This window comes from Vicugna pacos, chromosome 22 (genome assembly GCF_048564905.1).
Source record: "Vicugna pacos chromosome 22, VicPac4, whole genome shotgun sequence".
NCBI classification, from domain to species: domain Eukaryota; kingdom Metazoa; phylum Chordata; class Mammalia; order Artiodactyla; family Camelidae; genus Vicugna; species Vicugna pacos.
The window spans coordinates 22,492,603-22,507,920 of record NC_133008.1 but is presented as its reverse complement, the minus strand read 5'-3'; positions in this window follow the sequence as shown (position 1 = coordinate 22,507,920).

The window sequence follows — 15,318 nt, the reverse complement described above, 5'->3', positions numbered from 1 at the left end:
CGTATTACAAAGCCAGCTCAGTAAGTGCCTGGAGCACTTCTGCTTGGGCTCAACTAGCCCCTCGTGGGTGTTGTCAATAAGCCAGCTCCCAGCCTTCCAGCACGAATGTTCTGGGATCTCATTTTATGAGAGAACAGATTGTACCAAAATAGCCTCCCAGCCTATTCTGGGAACGGGGTGGGCAAGCCATTGGCTGGCTGGGGCATGATTGACGGGGCAGGCTGACCTTGCCCTCCCGTGTAGGTGTGAGCACGCTGAAGGCCAGCTGTCAAGTCCAGCCTAATTTTAGCTGCAGGAGTCCTGCTCAGTAGCTTCTTTGGACTTGAGTTGAGAGAAAGTTTCTTCTTCTTCTTATTGTAAAATACACAACATGGTTCTAGTAGTAGTAGTGGTATGGTAAAATACACAATGAAAAATTTGCCACCTTAACCATTTTTAAGTGCACAGTTCAGTGGAGTTACGTACATTCACACTGTTGTGCAACCATCACAACCATCCATCTCCGGAACTTGTTCATCTTCTCAAACTGAAACTATCCTCATTAAACACTAACTTCCCATTTCCCCTCCCCTAGCCCTGGGCACCCACCCTTCTACTTTCTGTCTCTAAGAATTTGACTGTTTGACGGACTTCACGTAAGTAGGATCATACACTTTCTGTCCTTTTGTGATTGGCTTATTTTACTCAGAATCATGCCCTCAAGGTTCATCTATGTTGTAGCAGGTGTCAGAATTTCCTTCCTTTTTAAAAAATTGAAACAGAGTTGATTTACAATGTTGTGTTAGTTTCTGGTGTACAGTAAAGTGATTCAGTTTTAAATACCCTTTTTCAGATTCTTTTCCATTATAGGTTATTACAAGATATTGAATATAGTTCCCTGTGCTATTTGGTAGGGCCTTGTTATTTACCTATTTTATATATAGTAGTGTGTATCTGTTAATCCCAAACTCCTAATCTATCTCTCCCCCACTCCTTTCCCCTTTGGTAACCACAAGTTTGTTTTCTGTGTCTGTGAATCTATATCTGCTTTGTAAACAAGATTTTAAAATTTTTGTATCATTTTGTATCATTTTTTAAGATTCCACATAGAAGTGATGTCCTGATATTTGTCTTCTCTGTATGACTTACTTCACTTAGTATGATAATCTCCAGGTCCATCCTTGTTGCTGCAAATTATTTCATCCCTTTTCATGGCTGAGTAGTATTCCATTATATCCATATACCACGACTTCTTTATCCTGTCATCTGTCAATGTACATTTAGATTGCTTCCATGTCTTGGCTATCATAAAGAGTACTGTCATAAACATTGGGGTGCACATATCTTTTTGAATTAGAGTTTCCTCTGGATATATGCCCAGGATCATATGGTAACTCTATTTTTAGTTTTTTAAGGAACCTCCATACTGTTCTCCATAGTGGCTTCACCAATTTGCATTCCCACCAACAATATAAGAGGGTTCCCTTCTTTCCAGTATTTATTATTTGTAGACTTTTTGTTTTGTTTTGTTTTGGGGGGGTAATTAGGTTTATCTATTATTTATCTTTAAATTGCTATTTTTTTTTAATGGAAGTACTGGGGAATGAACCCAGGACCTTGTGCATGCTAAGCAAGCACTCTACCACCGAGCTATACCCTCCCCTATTATTTTCAGACTTTTAAAAACTTTTTCATTGTGGTATAGTTCCTGTACAGTAAACTATACATATTTCAAATGTACAATTTGATGAATTTTGATAGATGTATGCACCAATGAAATCACTACCACAATCAAGATAGTTAACATTTTCATCAAATTCCCAATTTAGCTACCATACCCAGAGGTCAGAGCTTTGAAATATGTGTCTAAATATTGACACACACACATTCATAGGGACATACCTCAGGGATATTGCAGGTTCAGTTCCAGACTACCACGATAAATTGATTATCACAATAAAGTGAGTCACATGAGATTTTTGATTTCCTAGTGTATATAAAAGTTATGTTTAAACTATATTGTAGTCTATTAAGTATGCAATAGCATTATGTCTAAAAAATGTACATACCTTAATTTAACAATACCTTTTTGCCAAAAAAGCTAACCATCATCTAAGGCTTCACTGAGCCATGATTCTTTTGCTGGTGGAGGGTCTTGGATCAGTGTTGATGGCTGCTGATTGAAGAGGTTGATGGTTGCTGAAGGCTGGGGTGGTATGACCATTTCTTAAGACAACAATGAAGTTTGCTGTATCCATTGACTCTTCCTTTCATGCATAATTTCTCTGTAGCTTGTAACACTGTTTGATGGCATTTTACCCACAGAACTTCTTTCAGAATTGCCCCCAGCCCCTGGCAACCACCAATCTGCTCTGTCTCTATGGACTTGGCTGTTCTGGACATTTCACGTGAATGGAATCTTACAAGATGTGACCTTTCGCATCTGGCTTCTTTCACTTAGCATAATGTTTTTGAGCTTCATCCATGTTGTAACATATATTGGAACTTTATTTCTTTTTGTGGGTGAATAATATTCCATAATATCTGTATAGCACATGTTGTTTATCCATCCATCCATGGATGGACATTTGAGTGGTTTCCATCTTTTGGCTACTGTAGATAGTGCTGCTATAAACATTTGTTTGAATACCTGTTTTCAATTCTTTGGATTGTATACTTTGGAGTGGAATTCCTGGGTCATAGATTTTTTACAACCTTATCTTGGAAATGACATTTCATTACTTCCTGTCCCCATTTTAAGTGTACCATTTAATCAGTTTTGAAAAATGTATATGCCCACGTAGTCACCACCATAATTAAGATATGGAATATTTTCATCACCTACAAAGTTTTCTCCTGTATTCTTTTGGATATATTCCAAGAAGTGCAATTTAGGCATCATATGGTAATTCTATATTTAATTTTTTGAGGAACCACATCCCACCACCTTTGTTGTATTATGCTCATTAAAAGCAAATCCAAAATCCCTTATGGTCAAGGGAAGGGATCCACAGGGACCACCTTAGAAGCTGCCCACTATGTCTGGTAAGCAAATCCAGACCTCCGCTGCACCTAGAAATTTCTATCAAGCACTTGAAACATGCTAAACACACAAGCAGGTGTTTTATAAAAAGTATGTCTTTGAAGTGGGTTGTCACACTCACTTTAAGGAAAAAAAATTAGACTCAGTGGCGAAGTGACATCAGTCCCACAGCTAACAGTGGGGCAGAATTGAAACCCATACCCTCATTGCAAGAGAGAGTCTTCTTCCTTTATATTCACTTCTCTGAGTCCCTCTAGGGAAGCATAAGATACACACATGGGAAGAGTTTGGCAGAGTCTCTGACGCTGAGCAGGTGCTTAGCAAAGGTAATGCCATCATCCAAGAGTTACCACAGATGTGGGTGGTTGTACCTGTGTTTACTTTGCACTTTCTGATTGGTACCTGCCTGGAGGCATCTGGGAAAACTCCCAGCTTAATTAGCAGAGAATATGAGCATCTATCTAATTGAGCCCACAGAAGCCAGCTGAGAGATCAAAGTGAAGGCACAAGACGGGATGTTGGCAGGCTTGAGAGTGAGCTCTGGTTTTGCTTCTCACTTGCCCCCTGACCCCGGGTGAATCCCTCCTTGTTAAATGAAAATGTTAAATGACCTCCAGGTCAAAGGTAGGTAAACTACAGCCCAGGGCCATATCCAGTCCACTGCCTGTGTTTGCAAATAAAGTTTTACTGGCACAGAGCCATACTCATTTGTTTACACTTTGTTGTGGCCTCTCTCAAGCTACAACAGCCGAGTGGAATCATTGCAGCAAAGGCTGGCCCGTGCAGCTGAAAATATTGACTGTCTAGCCTTTTGAAGGAAAAGTTTGCCAATCCTTGGACTGGATGATTTTTTAAGACTCTTTCTAACTCTAAAAATCTGATAATTAATAGCAGAAAGGAAGAGGACAATTAACTAGATAAAACCAAGATAGTTGTATCAAATTCTGTGCCATTCCACTAATGGGCATCTCACCACACCTCAAGTGTTCATGTTGCCTCAGTAAAAACAGACCACAATTAGGTGTCTTAGGTCAGACTGCTAAAACAAATTACCACAGACTGGGCTGCTTAAATAACGTTTACTTCTCACAGTTCTGGAGGCTTGGAAGCCCAAGGTCAAGTTGCTAGCAGATCCAGTGTCTGGTGAGGACTCTCTTCCTGGTTTGGGAATGGCTGTCTTCTCAAGTACCTTCCCATGGCAGAGAGCAGAGATCCGGTATCATCTCCCTTTTTTTTTTATAAGGGCATTAATCCCATAATAAGGGCCCTACTCTCATGGTCTAATCTAACTCTAATCACCTCCTAAAGGCCCCACCTCCAAAAGAAAACAGTCCAGCAAGACAAAATGATAATAACTGAGTCATTAAACAAAGGCAAGGATGTTTAGTTCGTCCTCAAGGGCTGTAGATAATATTCTGAGCCATGTCCTTGATGTGGCCGAATTCCCAAGGAAGCAGCTTCTTTGCTTCTGGAAACTTCTTCAGAAGGATACTGAGCCTGGGGTGTATGATCATCAGTAGAGGGTGGGTAAACTGGGGCTCAGAGAGGGCACAGTCTTGCCGAGAGCCACACAGCACATTCAGAGCAAAGTTAGTATAAAGTAATCAAGGTCTTTTCCCACCTGTAAGGTATGTTGTGGACAGTTCTGGGGTTTTTTGCCTTGATTATAGATACTGAAACCCCCACCGGGTAGAAAAAGTTAACTACACGTTATAGAAAAAGTTTGCTAGATCATGGGCCCATTTTGTTATTTTTTTATAGCTTTTATCGAAATCTGTTACATCTTATGTATAATATTGAGCCTAACCAAATTCGGTTCCTAGGACACACCACAATCTCCCTCAACCCCAGGCGTTCAGATGTACCATCACCGTTAAGGGGAAAAATCCCTCTTTGCTTCTTTCAGCTTCCGGTGGCTGCAGGCACTCCTCAGCTGGGTCTGCATCACTCCAAAACCTGCCTCTATCATCAGGTAGCCTTCTCCTCTGTGTCCATGTCTTTTCCTCTTCTGTCTCTCATACAGACACTTGTCATTGGATTTAGGGCCCATCTGGGTAATCCAGGATGATCTTCATTTAGTTACATCTGCAAAGACTCTTTTGCCAACTGAGGTCACATTCCCAGGTTCCTGTGGTTAGGGCATGAATGTATCTTTTTGGTAGCTCCCACTTAAAATCTATTGGTCTGTCTTGACCGGGGAGCTCAGTGGCAGAGCGCATGCCTAGCATGCACAAGGTGCTGGGTACTGGGAGGTGTGCAGTACCTCCTTTAAATAGATAAATAAACCTAATTACCTACCCCTCCCCCCAAAAAACTTTAAAAGATCTGTAAGTCTGTCTTGCACTCTGAATGGATCCCCCCATGATGATTGTAACATTGGTCATTTGGAAAGTAGTGGTTCCCTGAGTCATGGAGAACTTGTCATATTCCATCATTCAATGTCAGAAAGCTACACTTGTTAATATCGCAACCCATCTGTCTCATCAGAAAAGCCTTTAAAAAGTGTCAGAAAGTGGTCAAGCTCACTGTAACAGATACGGTTTCCCCCTAGTTTTGATTTTTCCCTTGAAAGCTTGAATCTTATCATTGGCAACAGAACTGACAGTTGTTTCCCTTTTGTTCATTTTGGAGAAAATGTCTGCCAAACAGCTAAATCTGAATCATAGCTGGTTAGAGGCTTCAAATAAAAATGGTGTTCCCTGAAAAAAGATGCCAGCTGGACTCCAAAATTTTTTTAGAGATGACCATTGAACTTAATGCTCAGTAGGAGGGATCGATGTCTACTTCCTATTCTGTCACAAAAAATATTGAAAGAACATGGACTCACCTATTATGGGGTAAACTATGTCCCCCTAAAAGATACACTGACCTCCTAAAGATATGTCGAAGCCCTAACCTTCAGTATCTATGAATGTGACCTTATTTGGGGATAGGGTCTTTGTAGTTGTCATCAAGGTAAGATGAGGCTGCCAGGCTGGGCCCTAATCCACTAAGACTGATGTCCTTACAGGAAGAGGATAAGTTGAACTCAGACATAAAGAGGAAAAGGTCATGTGACAACGGAGGCAGAGACCCCAGCGATGCACCTACAAGCCAAGGACCATCAAAGACTGACAACCAGCACCAGATGCTGGAAGAGGCAAGGAAGGAGCCTCCCCTAGAGCCTTGGGAGGAAGTATGGCCCTGATGACACCATAACTTTGGACTTCTGTCCTCCAGAAACTTGACAGAATAAATCTGTGTTGTTCTAAGCCCGCCCCCCGCCCCGTCCCCCCAGTTCGTAGTACTCCGTTTGGCGGCCCCAGGACACTAATCCATCACCCAAATATCCGGAGTAGACAGAGACTGATACCTGCGTACAATGGAATCCTGCTCAGCGACGAAAAGGAGAGCACTTTTGATATGCGTGACAATGCGGATGAATCTGAAAGGCGTTATTCTGAGTGAAAGAAGTCTGTCTCGGAACTGCACATGCCGTATGATTCCATCCATGTGACATTATCCAAAAGAAAAACCTATCTTGACAGAGAACGCAGCAGTGATTGCCAAGGGCTGGGGAGGGATGTGAGAACAAAGAGACAGCGTAAGGGAGCTTTTGGGGCTGATAATGCTGTTCCGCAGCATCCTGACTGCAGCGCCGGTCACAGGAATCTGCTCACGCGCCAAAATCAGCGGGGGGGGGGGGGGCGACTCAGTATTACAGCGTGTGAATTATAGAACAACGTGAGAAAGTGAATGAAGGGGAAAAACACATGCTCAAGGGTTGAAAATTAAAAAAAATTAATATATATATATATTTTTACTGTTTCACCAAACTTCAGCAATAATATCAAATGACATTGGCTTTTTTCCCCGCCTCTTTTTTCTTTCTCTGTGCATGTGCTGCTGTGAACGGTGGACTCTGTGATTCCTAGTGCATTCGGTGCTGCTGTCTGGATTCCTGCTAAGGCACCAGCAAGGTGCTCGTGCCACTGAATGAGTGAATGACAAGGATCGTTCTGTCTGGATGTAGAGATGGGCACTTTCCCCCAGCCAGCATTCTAGACTCTTTCCCGGAGGGATGCCCGTCTCTTCCAGACCCTATAGAGGCAACGACTTCTGTTTGTGCAGCTTTCACATTTTTTTTTTATCAAAGTAATACAGTCTGACTGCTAAGAATGCAGACTCTGGAGAAGTATATAAAGTAAAAAAGAGAGAGACAGAGACTTGCTTTCTCTCACCCATAAACTGCCTTCCTAGAGGTAACCACTATAACTGTCTTTTTATTATGAAGATGTAAACACACGTGGGGGGAAAAAGCTTTTGTCTGTTTTGACCAAAATAGAATCATGCCACAGGCTCCCTTGGGCACCTTGATTTTGTCACATAACCATATAACACGAACACTTTCTCATGGCAAAGCCCTGAAGATCTAGTTCGTTCATTTTCATGGCAGCATAGAATTCTTTTTAAAACATTTTTTTCAGAGATTTTATTATTTGAAGAATATTGGGGGAGGTGGGGAGGAACAAATGAGGAGTTCAGGATTTGCAGACCCTAACAATTATGTACAAAATAAACAACAAGGCCCTACTGTATAGCACCGAGAACTATACCTTCTAATAGCCTATAATGAAAAAGAATATGGAAAGGACTATATATATGTGTATAAATGAATCATTACGGTGCACATCAGAAATTAACACAACATTGTAAATCAACTAAACTGCAATAAAAAATAAATTATTGATAGGTATGTAAAAATATATAAAATATTGCTGTTGTTTGTAAGGAGTTGCTTAGAAATCAGTATAGAATTCTAATGACCAAATAAATAGCCCATAATTTATTTACCCAATCTCCTATTGATGGACGTCCACACTGTTTCTCGTTTTCTATATTATGATGCATGTTGGGCTATGGAACCAGATGACCTGGGTTCAAATCCCATCTCTGCCACTTCCTAGTTTGTTGTATTAGTTATTCATTGCTGTGTAACAAATGTCTCCCCCCAAAAACAACAGTTTAAAACAACAAATGTTATCTTACAGTTTGGAGAGCAGAAATTGGAGAGCCTGGATGGGTGGTTTAGGCTTGGGGTATCTTATGAGGTTGCAGTTGGATGACAGCCGTGACTGCAGTCGTGGAATTAGCTGGGACTGGAGACTCCATCTCCAAACTGGCTCCCTCACATGGCTGTTTGCTGGAGGCATCAGTTCCTCACCATGTGAGCTTTTCTATAGGTTGATGTTTTTTTTTAAACCATCACACTCAATCTGGGCAAGTTATTTTGCCTTCCTTGTCTCCATTTCTCCAGCTGAAAATGGAGATAAAACCTAGCACCTGAGTATTGAATAAGTTAGTAAGAGTGACAGCTCTAGGTTATCTGTCATCAGGCAAGCAATCAGGAAGTGACAGCTGTTATATGTGCCTGATAAGTGTCTTTTTTGCATGTGGGTGTCTGTCTCTTTAGTAGCAATTATGCTGGTGGTTTAAGAATGGTTGAGTCTCAGAGTATTTGTCTGATTTTGAGCTTTTTTAAAATTGAAGTATAGTTGATTTACAATGTGTTAGTTTCAGGTGTACAGCAAGGTGATTCAGTTATACATATACATATACACATTCTTTTTCAGATTCTTTCCCATTATAGGTTATTATAAGATACTGAATATAGTTCCCTGTGGTATACATTAGGACTGTGTTGTTTATCTATTTTATATATAGTAGTGTGTATATATTAATCGCAAACTCCTAATTTATCCCTCACCCCCTCTTTCCCCTTTGGTAACCATACATTTGTTTTCTATGTCTGACTTTGAGCTTAACCTGATCTTCATTGGTCCCTCTTGAATTGAATCCCTGAGACTGTAGCCAAAATTGTGTGTCCCTGTCATTTTATAGAACAGGTACCAAAGCTTTTATTGATGTGTGGTCTGTGACTCCCCAAAGCTTACAAATCACTGAGGAAAAAAATAAGGCCACCTGCTGATTTCCATTGGGCAGTCATTCTGGACCCCGCTAGGCTGGGTCCAGGGCTAAGTGCTAGACTTCCAGGCTGGGGCGCAGACCAGTCCCGGACACAGGCAGCTAAATGTGACTATCAGGAAGGGTTGGTGGGTTACAGACCACATAAAATGATTAATTAAAAATACAGATGATAGTGGACCTCAAATACAACCATCCCTCGATATCCGCAGGGGATGGGTTCCAGGACCACCACCGATATAAACAGCCACAGATGCTCAAGTCCCTTCTGTAAAATGGCGACGAATTTTGAATTCTTTGCCATTTCATTGTTGGTTGAATCTGCAGATGTGCAGCCACGAATGAAGAGGGCTGACTTACTACTCCCACTGATACTAGCTGTGTGACCTCAACTTCCCAGTCTGTAAACTGGAAATGATCATGGTGGCCACACCCAGAGGGAGAGGGGAGCAGGGCCAGGGCTGGGGAGAGACATTCACCTCCAGGCAACACTTGGAGGGTTCAGAATGTGTCCCCAAAAGAAAACAAAACAAAACAAAAGCTAGTGATTAAGATAAATTTTTTTCCTATTTAAATCTATTTTTTTAAATGTAGGTAAAATTCATATAACATAAAATCAATCATCTTAAAGTGTACAATGCAGTGCCATTTAGTACATTCACAATGTTGTACAACCAGCACCTCTGTTTAGTTGCAGAACATTTCTATCACCCTTGAAGGGAAACCCATCTCCATGAGCAGTCACTCCCCATCCCCTCATCCCAGCCCCTGGCAACACCAGTGTGCTTTCTGTCTGTATGGATTTGTCTGTTCTGGACATTTTATATAAACTGAATTGTACTGTATATGACCTTTTTAAAAAAATTTGGGGGGACATTTTCTTTTTTATATATATTTTAAAATATTTTTATTTATTATTCTATTACTTAGTTTATTTTGGCTCAGGGAGGTAATTAGATTTATTTATTTTTGGAGGAGATAGTGGGGATTGAACCCAGGATCTCGTGCATGTTAAGCACGTGCTCTACCATTTGAGCTATACCCGCCCCCCCATATGTGATGTTTTAATATTGGGCTTCTTTCACTCAGCATAATGCTCCTAAAATTCATCAAATTCGTATTGTATCAGTGCTTCATTCCTTTCAATGGCTGAATAATCTAGCGTATGGATTTGCCATCTTTTGTTTATGGATTCAGCCGTTGATGGACATTTGGGTTGTTTTCACCTTTTGGCTATTTTGACTAGTGCTGCTCTGAATAAGCGTGTACAAGGACTTGTCTGAACACCTGTTGCAATCTCTTGGGTCTATACCTAGGAGTGGAATTGCCCCATCATATGGTCATTCTGTGTTTAAATTTTTAATGAACTGCCAAACTGTTCTCCACGTATTCTCGACTACAGCATTTAACTCTCCCACCAAGCAATTTCCCCACACCCTCCAATTTTGCCACAAGCTCACTAACACTTGTTCTTTTCTAGCTTTTTGATGATAGCTGTCTCAGTGGGTGTGAGGTGGTATCTCATTGTGGTTTTGATTTGCAAATAAATAATCTTTTAAAGTAATATTTTAAAAATCAACATCAATGCCAGAAATGCATGATGAGCGAAGTATCAAAATCTTAATAAAAACAGGATCCAACCCTGTATTTGCATAGTCACCTCACTGTATTTAAAATTGTGATATTTAATTTGCTGCGGATTTTTCTGCATTGTTTTTGATTTTTTGAAAGATTGCATTAAAGTGTTATTTATCGTCTTATGACAATTAAAAGTGTAAAATTAGTTTTTATCTTTACCGCTGGATTGCTTTGGCGCGCCCCCCTCCAATGTTGCGCCCCAGGTCAGCCAGCACCTCTGCTGCCTCCCCCTCCCACCGCGTCCCTGGTTCAAGCCCCTTCTGCTCACTCAACGCGGCAGACCCAGCCATGGCCTCCAGAGGGCGCTGCTTCCCCACTCATGGTACCCCCAGGCTCCTCCTTCCAGGCTAAGAATTGAATTGGGTTAATCCACATCTCCTCTGTAAGGTGAGCAGGATAACGTTAGGCTTCGGAGAAGGCAGAGGAGGTTTGGAAATCCCTTGGCTTAGAACTTAGCTCCTTCTCAACACATAATGATAATTACGACTATTCCCTAAGAACACAGATGGAAGAATATTTTACAGTTTTACTACAGAGAATTTTAAACACTCACAAAAGTAGGCAGAGTGGTATAAGGAGCCTCCAGCCTCAGCCCTGACCACCATCCCCCACCCCACTCCACCCCACCCCCGCCAACCCCACTCCATCCATCTGAGCATCTGGGATTATTATTTTGAAACAAATCCCAGTCATTTTATAAATCGTATCATTCTGTAAATATTTTATTCTGAGTCACTAAAAGTTAAAGAGTTGGAGGGAAAAAAACTAACCACAATACCATTATCATGCTTTAAAATTTTTGCCAGGAATTCTTAAATACCCACAGATTCCAATGTGGCCAACAAATGGGGTTTGCCTCTTAGATCTGTCACTCCCTTGCCTAGAGAACTTGGACAAATTGTTGAATTTCCCTGAAGTTTATTTTCTTCATCAGGAAACCAAGGTGGCAAACTGAAGTCCCCAGGTGGCTGAGAATACAGGAGACAGTATGTATATTAGCACCTGAAACTTCAGAGTACCTCGAAATATAAAAACATGATTATGGTAACGTGAATATGGTAACACGGCAGAGCAGTGGTTCTCAACCAGGGGGAGGAGGTGGAAATTCCACTCCCCCCGACAGGGGACACTTGGCCATGTCAGAGACATTTTTGTTGTTGGTTGTCACGACTGGCATCTGATGTGTAGAGATCAGGGATGCTGCTGGACATACAAAGGTGCACAGGATGGCCCCCAGCAAAGAGTGATCTGTCCCCGAGTATCAGCAGAACCAAGGCTTAGAAAACTTGCTCTAGGGACTTAGATTTCATTCATTCATTCATTCAATGTTTCACTTGATGAAACAATGACATTGGAAGCTTTGATTCCTGACTCTGCCACTGGTTGAGTAAACCTGAAAAACAGTAACTAACTACAGCCAACATTTCATGGGTTCTTTTCACTCTCTTTGTAAATGCATTTCCTCCTCTCACCCACCCAGGAGGTGGTTAAGAAAACTTAAGCCCAGGGAGGCCAAGTGGCCCAGGTTGGGGGTTTATCTTTCTGGACCTCATTCCCTTCCCTGGTGGGAGAGGATCATGATGTCCGCCTCTCAAGGTTGTTGTGAGGACTGCCCTTCACAAAGGGCATCTGGCTGGGATGAGCCTATTAACCAGGCACACAATGGTTAACCACCAAGTCTGGCTAAGTGCCCAGCTAAGTCAGGGCCCGAGGGCCAAACAATTTCTTTCATTATCCCAGTTGCTGGGAGAATTGGCAGGGAGAGTCCTGTGAAGTACCAAGACAAAAGTTACTAGGATTATTGCCGGGAGCTTGCCTTCTGGACAGCTCCGGCCCAGAAAACTTCCTTCTCCCAACTACTTGCCCAGAATGTTCTATATTGTCCCATCCACCACCAGCAGGAGCCAGAGGGAGGCTGGAGCCCCCAGGGGAAACCTCTGTCCTTCCTGGGGAATCCAGTCTTGCTTAGTTGTCTGCAGTGACAAACAGGAGTCAAGAAAGATGGACGACTGTGGATGAGCTTGCTGATGTGATAATGATTTACTCAGCACCTGCTATGTGCCAAGCACACTGACCTTGGCGGACAAGGTCTTTACCCTCATGGAAGTCACATTCTCGCAGGAGAGACAAGCAGTAAACAAGCAAAGAAGAAACATCAGCCGATGGTGAGTACAGTGCAGAGAATTAAAATAGGGTGGATGGTATGGGGAGTGACTTGGGAGGTCGTTGAGTAACAGGATGGTCAGGGAGAGCCTCTCAGGAGGTGGCATTTCAGCTGAGATGTGAATGACATGAAAGGACGCAGAATTGAGAAAGAAAGAAAGAAAGGAAAGGGAAAAAAAAAAACCAGAATGGAGAGTTCAGGTATAGCATGTGCAAAGGCTCTGAGATTGAAATAAATTGGCCGTGTTAGACCAGCCAGGCAAGATGCTGCCCCAACGTGGGGACACTGACAATCTCTGGAGAGATTTTTTCACAACTTGGTGGGGGAGGGGCTGCTCCCGGCACCCAATGGGTCAAGGCCAGAATGCTCCTCAATAATAAAAATGCACGGCCCCCACTGCAAAGAGTGACCTGGTCCCAAATTTTAGCACTGCTGAGATGGGCAAACTCTGGGCTAGAGAATAGAAAGCAAGCCCAGCGTGAGCATCAAGATCAAAACCTTGGTAACCAAGGGAATGTGGGCATGCACTGGAGTCCCAGGGAAAGAGAGAAGAAAGGGAGATTTAGGGGGTGCAAATTCAAGGTCAAGAGACTGGTAAAGAGGTGCTAAGAGAAGGCCAGGGCCAAAGCTGGCGCCCAGAGCTGGGGCCTGGGTGAGATCAGCAGGGTGTGTCTGAACCAGCAGGATCAGTGGATTGTGGGAAGATGGCTGGATCGCCAGGCTGGCTCTGGGGGCCCTTGGAAAACAGCGGACCAGACCAGCACTCACTTACAGACTCTGCCTTTCCAGGCTAGTGAGAAATTTCTCACTCTAAGCCTCAGTCTCCTCATCTGTAAAATGGTGACAGTCAACTTGTTACGGAATTGACAGGCCAGCAAGAAACAAGCACCACTTGCAGAGTTGGAGTACTCAGATTTATTACGCCGCCGGGCTCAGAGGGGCTTCTGCTCCGAAGCTCTGAGCACCTCCAAGACGTGCGCATGAGGTTTTATAGGGTTAATTACAAGCTTGGGGTATTCGGCCAATAGGCATGGAACAGCTTTAGCAGCATCATTATCACAAAAGTAGAGGCAGGGAGGCAGCAAACCAACATTTCAAGGCCAGATATGTCTCTTTGAAAATCCAGCTGGCTAGCAAAAAAAACATGAACAGGGAATCAGCAAACCAACACTAATTAACTTAGATTTACGAGTTAGCTCAGCAGAACACAGATCAGTAATCCAACACTTGTTACACTTAGATTTGTGACTTAGCTTGTTAGCCCAGCCCGGCTTTTCCTTCTCAAACTCAGTGTCACAATATTTATCAGGTCTGTGCAGGAAAGGACTAACTCAACAGGCCTGAGTTGTCCACACTCTGAACATGAAAGTTTAGGCCCTTGCTCCTGAGAGGTGACCTCTAAGCCCTTGGAATGCCCTGCCTGATAAAAGTGTCTTGGTTTACCTGGGGGCCTTGGGATATGCCAGATAGTCTATGCTAACAATGTGCCTTATAGTTGGGGTCCTGGACCGTGTGGTATCAGATGGACCTCTGGAGGGACTAGAGACTGAAGTCAGCCACGTCTCTGTGACCAATGCCCAGTGAAAACCCTGGGCACCAAGGTTCAGGTGAGTCTCCCTTGTTGGCAGTACACCATGCATGTTGTCGCACTTTGCTGCTGTAGAATTAAAGGCTGTCCATGTGACTCCGCTGGGAGGGGACAATGGGAAGCTCACGCAGGTTTCTCCTGGATACTGCCCCATGCACCAACTCTTCCCTTGGCTGTTCTAATCTGTATCTTTTAATTTTTTTTTTTTTGGTGGCTTTCTCAAAAAGGCCCTCATAACTACCCAATCTCAAGTAGAACCTGCTTGTTAATCTTTTTCACGGAACCAGTATTCTTACATTCACAGTCTCCTTTCAGCTCACTGTTTAGCAATAAAACATTTACAAAAGGGAGGGGGCATCAAAGATACCTTGAGTATAGCTGATTTTCTCTTATTTAGAAGAGGCATTTTGGAGCTCTCAAAGAGCTCCAACCAGGACATCCTACTGGGACGGCATCCTTTCTGTTATTTACTGGCAATTAGTACGGAAAATGCAACATTTAAAATGGTCAATCTTTAGTTGTATAAAAACTTACATAATGAGTAAGTCCATTTCCCTTCCAATCAAGGCCTCTAAACTCTTTGCCCAAAGGCAACCACTATTAACCTGTGTCCTTTCACTGTAAGGAACCACAGCTTTTGTGAATTCTGCCAGACCTTCTAGTGCATCCTTCAAATCTAGGGTGCTCATGGGGACCCCTGAACAGCAAAGTCTTTGCTGGGTGGGTAAGGCAGGGAAGGGAAGTTGAGGCAGAGAAGAAAAAGGGATGAAAAAGTTCAGATTGTTAGATGGAACCGTTCGTTGAGTGCTCGTATATAAAGTGGGGACTTTACATAGCTTTTTCCCAAATGCTTTGTTCACATTTTGTTCATCATGAACAGGTTGGCCTTTTTTTGTTGTTGTTCTTAATTTGCTTTTGAAATTTTTTTTAAAAATTATTTAT